We start from the raw sequence: 11,217 nt of genomic DNA, 5'->3' as shown, positions 1-11,217 counted from the left end.
TTACACTCACCTCTTGGGCTTAAGATACATTTTATAAAAAACAGGCTAAACCCGTATATTAAGAACTACAAAACACTGTTGAGAGAAATTAAAGAAAGCCTAAAGAATTTTAAAAACACAGTATGTTCCTTGATTGGAAGATTCAAGAGTGTTAAAATGTTAATTCTCCCCAAATTGATCAATAGTTCCATGCAATCTCAAGCAGACTTCAGTAGAAATTGAAGCTAATTCTGTTTTATATAAAACTAAAAAATCTAATTCTAAGTTTTATATAAAAACGAAAGTACCAAGAAACTTCAAAAACAACATTGATAAAGAAGTTCAAAGCTGTTGGATTTATGCTACCCGATTTTAAGAAATATTTTAAAGCAACAATAAAATGTGGTATTGGGATCAAGAAAGACAATGAAACAGAAGGTGGTGTCCAGAAATAAATTGGCACATATACAGTCAATTGATCTGCAATAGAGGTCTAAAAGCAATTTAATGGAGAAAAACAGTCTTTTCAAAAAATGTTACTAGAACAATTTGATATCCATATGAGAAAAAGAACTCTGCTATACACCTTCCATCATATAAAATAATTAACTTAAAATGATTGATAGACCTAAATATAAAACCTAGTACTATAAAACTTCTTGAAGAAGAGTAGATGAAAGTCCTTGAAACTCTTGATTAGGCAAAGATGTCTTAGATATGACACCAAAAGCATGACTCAGTTAAAACAAGATAAATTGTACTCCACCAAAGTTAGGCACTTCTCTTTGAAAGACACTGTATCCAAGACACACAAAGAACTCTCAAAGTGCAATAATAAGAACACAAACAATCCAATAAAAAATAGGCAAAAGATTTGAACACATAATTTACCAAATTAGATATTCTAGTCACAAACACCCACAGGAAAAGATGTGCAACATCAGGACTCACTGGTGTACTGCAAATTCAAACCATGATGAGAAAACTACTATACATTTATTAGAATGACCAAAGTTAAAGAGACTGACCATGTCAACTGTTAGTGAGGATGTGGAGCAACTGAAACTCTTAAACACTGCTACTGGGAATGTGAAATGGTACAACCACTTTGGAAAACAGTTTGGCAGCTTTTTAAAAAAATTAAACATATACCTGGCATATGACCCAACCATTCTACTCCTTGATAGATATCTTAAATAAATGAAAGCATATGTTCAAACAAAGACTTGTAAATGAATGTTCATAATAGCTTTATTTGTGATAGCCAAAAACTGGAAACAACCCAAATGTTTCTCAACAGGTCAATCAATAAATGAATTGTGATACAGCCACACTAAAGAGTGAAACTACTCAGCAGTAAAATGAGGAGCCCATCGCCATGGATGACTCACAAAATAATTCTGAATGTAAGAAGCAGACAAAAAAGTAACCTAATCAACAGTGACAAAAAGCTGACCAGTGTTTACCTGGGGTAAGCTGGGGAGGATTTAGGGATGACAAAGTATGATGAAACCTTGCAGAGACAGATCTGTTCATTTTCTTGATTGCAGTGGTGGCTTCATGGGATAAATTTGTCAAAACCTATCAAATAGAACATATTAAATGTTTAGTTTATGATTTGTTGATTATGCCTCAATAAAGTTGCAAAAAAATAGTCATAAAAGTAAACAGCATGCTGCTGAATTTGTGTGTGTGTATATATATATATATTTTCATTGTACACAAAAAGGCCAGAATATGTAACACTGCCTACTCATCTAACGTCTCCCTATATTAAATAAAAATAAATACCACTTTCTGATGCTTTTCTATTTCTGTTATTCATCTGGTATCAAATCTCATATGGAAAGAGAAATTATAAATTCCAGAATATAGAGTTCAGCAAATCCTCAGGTCAACTTTCTATTTATTGCAATAAATAAAGATATAAGTAGATCTTATAACTATCTCAATGCCTATGTCCCAGTCTATTCTCTTAACTCCCTCTCCCTTCACAAGGGGGATGATGCAAGAACACTTCTCACTTTCTCACTTCTATGATATTCTAATCCAAAATGGAAAAAAAAAAAGTTGGTCTCTTGGCCTCTTCCCAGCTAAGGAAGGGTCAGTGCTGTCTCTTGCTTACAGCCTTAGGCTGAGGGCAGCAGCAGCTCTGACCTGGAATCTTTTGTACCCCAATCTCCTTCCTGATTGGGCTCTACAAAAAATGGTTAATAAGATAATTAATTCAAGCAAAGTGCTTTGAATAAAGGGAGAACACTGGAAACTGCCCAGAACATGGAGAATGACCTATTCCTGCTACAGAGGTGGGGGAAGCCCTGGTACGTATAAAGATGACACAGTCTTCATTCCTGCCTGTGTCAATTAGTCTCAAAAGACTGGTACTTGACTAAGGAATTGAAGGCTACTCCAGTTCCCTACAGAAGCATGCTGGGACCGTGCTGAGCTGCCTGGCAGCAGGACTGGAGAGCAGACAAGCAGCACCCAGGGGAAAGCTAGGACCACAGCTGGGAGGGAATCCTCAGAGGCCAGGCTGCTCATTGAGCTGAGCCATCAGTTCTGAACTCCTTCAGGACCCTAAAAAATTGAGGTAATATGCCATAGTCATCTCTACCTGAGTTGTGCTTGTACAGAGGGGACCTCTGTACCCTCAAGGACATGAGGGGAAGCACTGTTCCTGCCTCCTGTGTCTTGTCCCCCAATCCTTGATCCTTGGACCCAGCTCTAGCTAGGGAAAGGGGAGGGCCATAAAGGAGGAAGACCATGCCTTTCATTTTCTTTATCCTTATCCATATATCTGAAATACCAGGAAACTGCAGAAGACAGTGACTCCCACCAGGGAGACAGTAACAGGTACTATGAAGAACTGGCAGTAGTTGATATGTAAGCACCAGACCACACCGAAGAGTACCACAAATTCAGACACCATGAGGCTGCCCATGTTGATGGTTAGACTCAGTCACTTAGCACCCAAGGAGGGGCCCAGGGAAGCTGAGGGGCCTGGAACTGACTCAGGGATTGAGCAGTGGCAGGGGATCACAGCTGTCAGTAAGGTTCAGTGAAAGCAGTGTGGGGGCTGGGTCCCGCAGCAGGCAGCCCTGTAGATCAGTTTGATCCGGCTCTCTAATCTTGGGAAGTATTTGCTTTTCAGGGCACCCACAGTATCCTCCAGCCTGGCAACAGCTAGCTCCTTGGTGTCACTGAGGGGTGTGAGCTGCACAGTAAGCTGGGGCTAGCAGGGCAGCAGGTGTTATCCTCAGTTCCCAGATGGGCATTTGGACTGTACTCTTTGGATCTGCTTGTCTTTTGGGCAGGCCCTGGATGTCAAGCAGATGAATGAGCTGGGTTCAACACCACTCCTAGCTCCAGGCTCCATTGTGGAGCCTCCACCACCTTCTTCAGTCTCTTCAGCCTCCTTATCATTACCTTCTGATGGGTGGTGGTGGGGGGCGGGGAGTGGCTTCCACTGCCCCACCACCAGGAGTTCACAAGTCCCAGATGAAGCAGAGATGTATCCCCTGCTGATACAATAGTGCCCAGGTGCTGGTTGCTACAACTGTCTGCTACGTACACAGAAAGCTAAGTCCGGACCACCAAGATGAGAATCAGCACCACCATGCCTGCCACCACCACTACCTCATTACTATACCCTCAATGAAGTGACCTCAGAGAGCTCTGTGCCCTGGCTGCTAAATGGATACACATTCATAAGGTTGTTTTGGAGATGATGTGAAATAAAAGCAAAATACTTAGCACAAGTTCTAGCATGCTGCAATTGTTCAATAAATAAATGGTAGCAATTACTTATCACTCCCACAACTAAACCCCTAATGTAAGCAGGTTATTGTCAATTTACAGATAATAGAACTGTGGTGAAGACAGGGGACAGGACTGGCACAGACACAGGGCAGTTTCATGGTGAGGGGCCAGGTAGGACACCAGGCTCCTGCCTCAGAGGCCTTTTCTGTCTCCACAGCCTGTGAGGGACCTAACCCCATGGAGAGGAGGAGTCCCTGAATCCAACCTTTTTTGAAGCAAAGACTCCATGTTTGGACAGTACTATTCTCCCAGCTTGGGAGAGGGGTTGGTGAGCCCACTCGAACCAAAGCATTTCCTGGTTCCAGCTGTGGCACCCAAGCCCAGCTCCCCCAGTCCATAAGGGGGAGGTACACACACATATAGATGGCTGATTGATTTTTGAGAAGGGTGCTAGGAACACAAAATGGAGAAAGAATAGTCTCTTCAACAACTGGTGTTGGGAATACTGGATATCTACATTAAAAAGAATGAAGTTAGACCTCTACCTCATACCATACAGAATTAACTCAGGAATTGACCACCAAAAATCTTCCCACTAGGTTTTCTATTTGAGGCTTTGCTAGCATTTGGCCTATTAGGAACATCCTATCTTGTTTTATTTCCTTTGCTTGTATCACTGTTTAATGGAAGTAATACAAACTAAAGTGAAATAGTAACTACCTCATATTTAATCATTTTTAAAATTTTTTTTTTTTGTGCTATTGGGCAGCAGCCTTGAAAATGTGCTTTCCCCAGCTAGTCCAAATAATAATAACCTTTTGAGGTTACTATTAAAGCATGTTATGATTTCTGGAAGTAACCTTTATATTCTTGTTATTATGTAGGGCTGACTAACAGTTGTGGATTCCTTTTAAAAGGGGCTATCTTGAAGATAAATATTGCCTCAAGCTTCAGAGGAATAAGGTGACTGATAAGCAGTGAAAGGAAACTCAACATATGGAATACCTTAAATAAAAATTTCTTGACTTTAAATAATGCTTAATGCTACACATAATAAAACTACACTGTAGAAAATTAAAAAAAAAAAAATTAACTCAAAACTGGTTCAAGGCCTAAAGGTTAAGAGCTAAAGGAGATAACATATGGACAAATCTTGATGACCAGGATTTGGCAATGAATTCTCAGATATGACACCAAGAGTATGGGCAACAAAGGAAGCAATAGAGAAATTCTACTTCAAGTTTCAAACCTTTTGTGTAAAGGACATTATCAAGAAACTGAAAAGTCAACCTACAGATTGGGAGAAACTAGTTGAAAACCATGTATTTGATAAGGGCTTAATATCCAAATATATAAAGAACTTTTACAACACAACTATGTAAAAACAGCCCAATTAAAAAATCGACAAAAGACTTGAACAGACATTTTTAAAAGGAAGATTTAGAAACAGCCAATAAAAGCAAGAAAAGATGTTCAACATAATTAGCCATTAGGGAAATGAACTTAAATGACAGTGAGATGCCATTTCACACCCACAGAGATGACTTATTAAAAAAAAAAAATAAAGTGTTGGAGAGGATGTAGAGATATTGGAACTCTAGGGCACTGTTGGTGGGAATGCAAAGTGGCAACCACTGCAGAAAACAATATGGCAATTCCTCTAAAAGTTAAATATAGAATTCCCATATAACTTGCAATGGCACTTCTAGACAGATACCCAAAGAAAGTGAAAACAGGGATCAAACAGATGTTTTTATATTTATAGCAACATCATTCACAATATCCAAAAGGTAGAAACAACCCAAATGTCCATCAACAAATGAATGGATAAACAAAATATGGTATATACACAAAATGGAATATTATTCAATCATAAGAAATACTGAAGTCCTGAAACATGCTGCAACATGGAAGAATCTTGAAAATATTATGCTCAGGGAGATAAGCAAGGCACATAAGAACAAATATTGTATAATGCTACTTATAAGATCTATCTAGAAACAGCAAATCCCCAGAGACAGAAAGTAGTTAAAAGGTTACCAGGAGATGGGGGAAAAGGAGAGGGTATGTTTGATGAATATGGAACATGTGTAAATAAAATTAATAAAAAAAAAGTTGACCTCTTTTTCAATGCTGCAGATCACATATGTAAACAGATCACAGCTAGCTAATATAAAGAACTTGTGAAATGTAGCATGGAATGTCCGTTCTGCAAGACTCATATTTGAAAAACATAAATGAGCCAATTAATAAAATCCTCTCGCTTCCCAAGTTCATGATTTAAGCTTTCTTCTTTGTTGAAAATAAAAACTACATTTTACTTACAGATTTCTAAAGGAGAAGCTAATGCACAGGATAGGTAAGGATATTATAATCATTTAGTTATATATTTACAAAGGCTGACATATCTGTAATAAAATAAATTCCCCTGAGAAAACTTATTTTAAAGACAAAATTTACTTTTTTAAAAAAGTATATGCAGTATTTATTTACATTTTCAATATACCCAAACTATATCACTATAGATGTGTGTTAGTAAAGACGCACATATAGAATTTGCATCTTAACAAAATCTCCCTAAGGCAATAGAGTTCAGAAATAAAGACAGTGAACAGGAAGCCTTTCTTCTTTTCCAGTGGCTAAACTCCTTTTCCAAGCAAGACAGTCATACTTGGAAGAAAGAAAAGCAAGACAAAGTTACAAATTGAGCATGACAGTAGAGAAGATGAAACAAACAACAGAAAAACATGGAATTGCTAGAGCAGTGTGTCCTTACCTTTTCTACATCATGGCACACACAAAAAAGATAATATTTGTTAGAAACACTGTGGTAGATTGAGGTTTATTATAGCTAGAGGGAATTCTCCTGCAGATTCCACCCTCCTCGAGCTCTACCAGATCACATCAAGGGCTAGAGGGATCCAAATCTCACACATCCCCATCCCTCATTTGTGGCACACCTGTGCACTGTGTTAGAGGATGTTTTATGCTCCTCCACTGCAGAGGAAATTGGTTTTAAAAGGAATACTGAATTTTCTGTATCTTATATCTTCAGATGTTTATGACTCATTTGTTTTTTCTAGGCTTTCCCGACACTTTGGTGACCCACATGACAGAATTTTACACATAGTACTTTTCCAGGAATATTGTTCTCTATAAATATGAGTCTGTTGAAGATGAAATACTAAATTGAGTTGTTTTCCTATATTTTATAAAAGACATTCATGTTTTGTGACCAAGGTCAATATTTAGCGTAATTTCCATGGCAACCATACAATGTATATAATTTATATATAAAGGACCACTTTGTCTTTGTTAAAGTGTTTGAAAATCAGTTAAAAGATAGCACATAACCAATGCCAGTATATCATATATAATATTTATGTGCCTTTATAATTCCTCTTATTTTTAATATTAAAAATTGAGGAGGGTTTTTGCTTTAGGAAACAGAGTAGCAGTGACTAGATTTACCCTTTACCCTCAAACAACCAAAGAAATTAAAAAAAAAAAAAAACATATTCAACAATAGTTTAAGACATAGGATAGCAGAAAACAAAGGACACTGATCCCAGAAAAAAGTAAAAGAGAGGTGCATATACAGGGCATAGTATAGGGAGGAGGATCTCTGACAGAACTCACAGTCTCCTGAGTTGAAGAGATTTAGTTGAAAGTCTAAAGATGCCAACTAGAGTTTACTGCACACAGTACCAAAAAGAGAAAGCTGCAAAGAGAAAGTACTTTAGTTCTAGAAGTACTCTAAAGATTTAGAAAGGATCAGCACATACATGAAAGGAAGGACCATGACATCAAGAAAAGAACCACCAAAAGTATTAAATTGAACTATTTCCATAATGACTTCTATTCACCTCTAGTCAGTGTAGAAAACCTCATAATTCAGGAGGTCACAGGAAGAAGACTCAGAAGGGTATTGTGCACAGGGCTAACCACTGCCCTGATCCCAGATAACAAAGCTTAAAAACAAGACCCAAAAGGATCAAAGCGCCTCCAAATACTACATCCCAGCACAAAGTCAAAAATATTTATAGTAACACGAAAATGTCCAGCACCTAACAATGTAAAAATCCACAATGTTTGACATACAATCAAAAATAAGCCAAATAAGACTCATAATGGGAGGTGGTGGGAATCAAGCAAGCATAATCTACCCAATATATAAATTGAACTTCATCAAGATTAAGAACTTCTACTCTTCAAAAACCACTACTAAGAGAATGAAAATTAAGATACAAATTTGTAAAAACATTTGCAAGTTGCATATCTGATAAAGGACTTCTATCTAGAATGTATAAAAAACTCTCAAAACACAACAAAAACAAACTTAAAATGGGCAAAAATTTTAAACACAAACTTCAGAGTAGATTTTAATCACAAACACATATATGCATAGATATTCAACATTTTAGACATTAGGGAAATGAGAATTTAAACCATAATGAAATACAGAATGTATCCATCAGAATGACTAATATTAAAAATGACCAATCATACCAAGTGTTGACAGTGATGTGGAGCAACTGAAATTCTCAAGCTCTATGGTAAAAATTGATATAATCACATTGTAAAATATTTTGGCAGTTCCTTAAAAAGTGAAACAGCCATATCTGACATATGACCCAGCCATTTCATTTCCAGGTATTTCCCCAGAAAAAAAATGAAAGCATCTGTCCAGAGAAAGACTTATACATCAATGTTTATAGCAACTCTATTTATAAATGCCCCAAAATAGAAACAATCCAAATATCCATCAAGAGATAATTAGATAAATTCTGACGTAGCCATACAATGAAATACTACCCCTGAATAACAAGCAATTGATTATTTTGCATGATATACTGTGGATGAATTTCAACATTAGTATAAAGAGTGAAAGAAGCCAAGTTTTAAAAAAAATACACACTCCACAATTCTATGTACATAAAATTCTGGAAACTGTTAACTAATCTAAGAGATCATAGTTGCTTGGGGATGGGATGAGTGCAGAAAGGGATGAGAGAGAGGGATTACAAAGGAATACAATAAAATATTTGGATTGTGATATACTCACCATTTTGATTGTGGTGATGGTTTCATATGTACATAATTATAACAAATTGTACACTTTATGTAAGTGCTGTTACTGTATGTCAGTTAAGCTTCAATAAAGCTCAATTTTATAATAAACAATAACATTTTTAATCAAACAATTTAAGTAACATTATCACAGAGTTTTTATTGTGGTGTTAGAGAAATTCATTAGAATAAAATTCCTAGTAATTCTTCATACCTCCACTTTCTCCTTTCTAGGATGGAGTGATTTATATGATAGGTACAAAGGGGAGAAGAAAATAACAGGCATGGATCAGCACCACTTCAGTTCCTGCTTCTCAGATCTGCCTCCTTCAGAAAGGATTCATTCTGATCTTCCCTCTGCTATGCAGCAAGAGACCAAACTGTTTTCCAAAATTGCCTGTCTTTGAAATAAATGAATAACCCCTATTATGAAATTTGCCTTCATTTATCTACTTCGTATTTCTGAGTGCCTACTGTGGAACTAGGTGCTATACAGTGCACTGTAGGAACAGACTCAGGCACAAGGAAGGCTCCCAGAAAATAACCACTTTATTGCTTGCCCAGCACAAAATGTCCAAAAGAGCAGGATCCTACCTTGGCCGGTCCAGGAGGCCAACTGCTCCACCACTCAGCACACCTCTCTTCACACTGGAGATGAGGGATACTTGCACTGATTGAGTGCTAAGTTTTTATATACTCCAGGGGTTTGGGATGCAGACTGGGCTCTGCCAATGAGCAACCGTGGTGCCCCGGTAGGCATCTGGGACTGGTTAAGATTTAACATCTCCGCCTGATGCCTGTGGTCTCTTGTGAAACAGAAACGTACTGAACACATACATACAAACAAGCAGAAATGGAAACATAAACACCTGCATGCAAACATGCAAGAGAGGAAAAGGAGGGGGAAGGCGAGGGCTGAGAGATGGCCACTGAGTGTGTCCTTCACTTCCCAACACCTACCAAGTACTAGGCATTGTTCCATGCTCCATGGATAAGAGAGTCAGCAAACGGAGGCTTAGTTTCTGCCCTCATGAAGCCAAATTCTAGTGCAGGTGTGGTTAATTGAATTAATGGACTCAGTACTTTACCATTCCTTGTTTCCATTTCCTTTCCCATTTTCCCTCATCTGTTACATTGAGATAGTAACAACTATCTTGCATTTCTGCCACTTCTTAGCTCCCCCAACTAGAGAGAGCCCTCCATTTTTACTCCATAGCAGGTCTTTGTGTGTGTGTTAGAACAGCTATTTTTAAAGTTCAGTGTGTAACCAATTTACCTGAAGGTCTTGTTAAACCACAATTGCTGGGAACCATACCTAGAATTCTTGATTCAGTAGGTCTAGGGTAGGGATCCAAACTTTGCATTTTTAACAATTCCCAGGGGCAGCTAATGCTGCTGATGGTGGAATCACACTCTGAGAGCCACTGTATTAGATGCAGGTCTGTAAGCGCTAATAGATTTTTAATGAGAAGCTGAGGCTTATGGGAGAAAGATTTAGATTGGTATTAGAACTGGCCCTACTCAGCCAGAATATCTCCTTTAGGTGCACTTTTTAAAAAAATATCATGAAAACTGATAGACTTTATTTATCTAAAAGGAATTTATTTCTGTAAATGTTCATAGCCAGTTTACAACCTACAAAGGTCATTTGGACTGAGCTCAACAATTCTTTCTACACCTTTCTCAACTCTAAGTTTAGCCCATTCCCATCCTCCCTTCTTTGTCATTATTAACCAATGTTTGTGATTATGACATCTTCAAGGACTCATGATGATTGTAACAAGATAACATAGAGTCAAATTGATTTGGAAAGATATTCTAGAAAATACATCAGGAATGAGGGTATTTGGGATGTATAAATCCATTTGTGTACCTCCTGCTTAGAAAAAAATGATTATGATATGATAAACTGACTTAGCACCATGGAGGCAAAGCATCCTAACTTGGGTGCTCCCTGTATTCATAAATGAGAGTTTTATTTTGATATCTGAGTGGGATCAGGCTAAGATTAAGGAAAAAAAGATGGGGATCTGAGTGACAGTGCATAGACTTAGCACTAGCTAGATGGTTCTACTTTGGTGTGACACTAGGAATTCCCATTTGACAAGCCTGGCATAGATGCTTCTCTCATCCACACATGTGGCCCTGGATCTGCTTGTTTAGGACATTTGGTCTTTTTCTTAAGCTGCTGGCCATAACTTGCCACTATTCTTCCAGTGCTCTGAGTTTATCTTCTGCTTCGGATTTTGATTCTTTCCTTCTGCCTCTTCTAGGTTTGTCCTAGAAGTATCTCTCATTCTTCATTCTCAACCCTTCTGTCTTTCTAGTGGATACAATGTAGCACCCATGAAAATGACAAACATTTACCATCATTACACCAGAATTCAACTTCAGTAATCTACAATATAC

At 37.7% G+C, this 11,217-nt stretch overlaps 1 pseudogene; it reads right to left on the bottom strand.

Annotated features, from left to right (window-relative positions):
- Positions 1 to 2,764: 2,764 nt before the first annotated feature.
- Positions 2,765 to 9,592, bottom strand: LOC119507728 (annotated as a pseudogene).
- Positions 9,593 to 11,217: the final 1,625 nt, after the last annotated feature.

The sequence above is a fragment of the Choloepus didactylus genome, chromosome 13 (genome assembly GCF_015220235.1).
Source record: "Choloepus didactylus isolate mChoDid1 chromosome 13, mChoDid1.pri, whole genome shotgun sequence".
NCBI lineage: Eukaryota > Metazoa > Chordata > Mammalia > Pilosa > Megalonychidae > Choloepus > Choloepus didactylus.
This window is presented reverse-complemented; position numbering and strand designations above follow the sequence as displayed.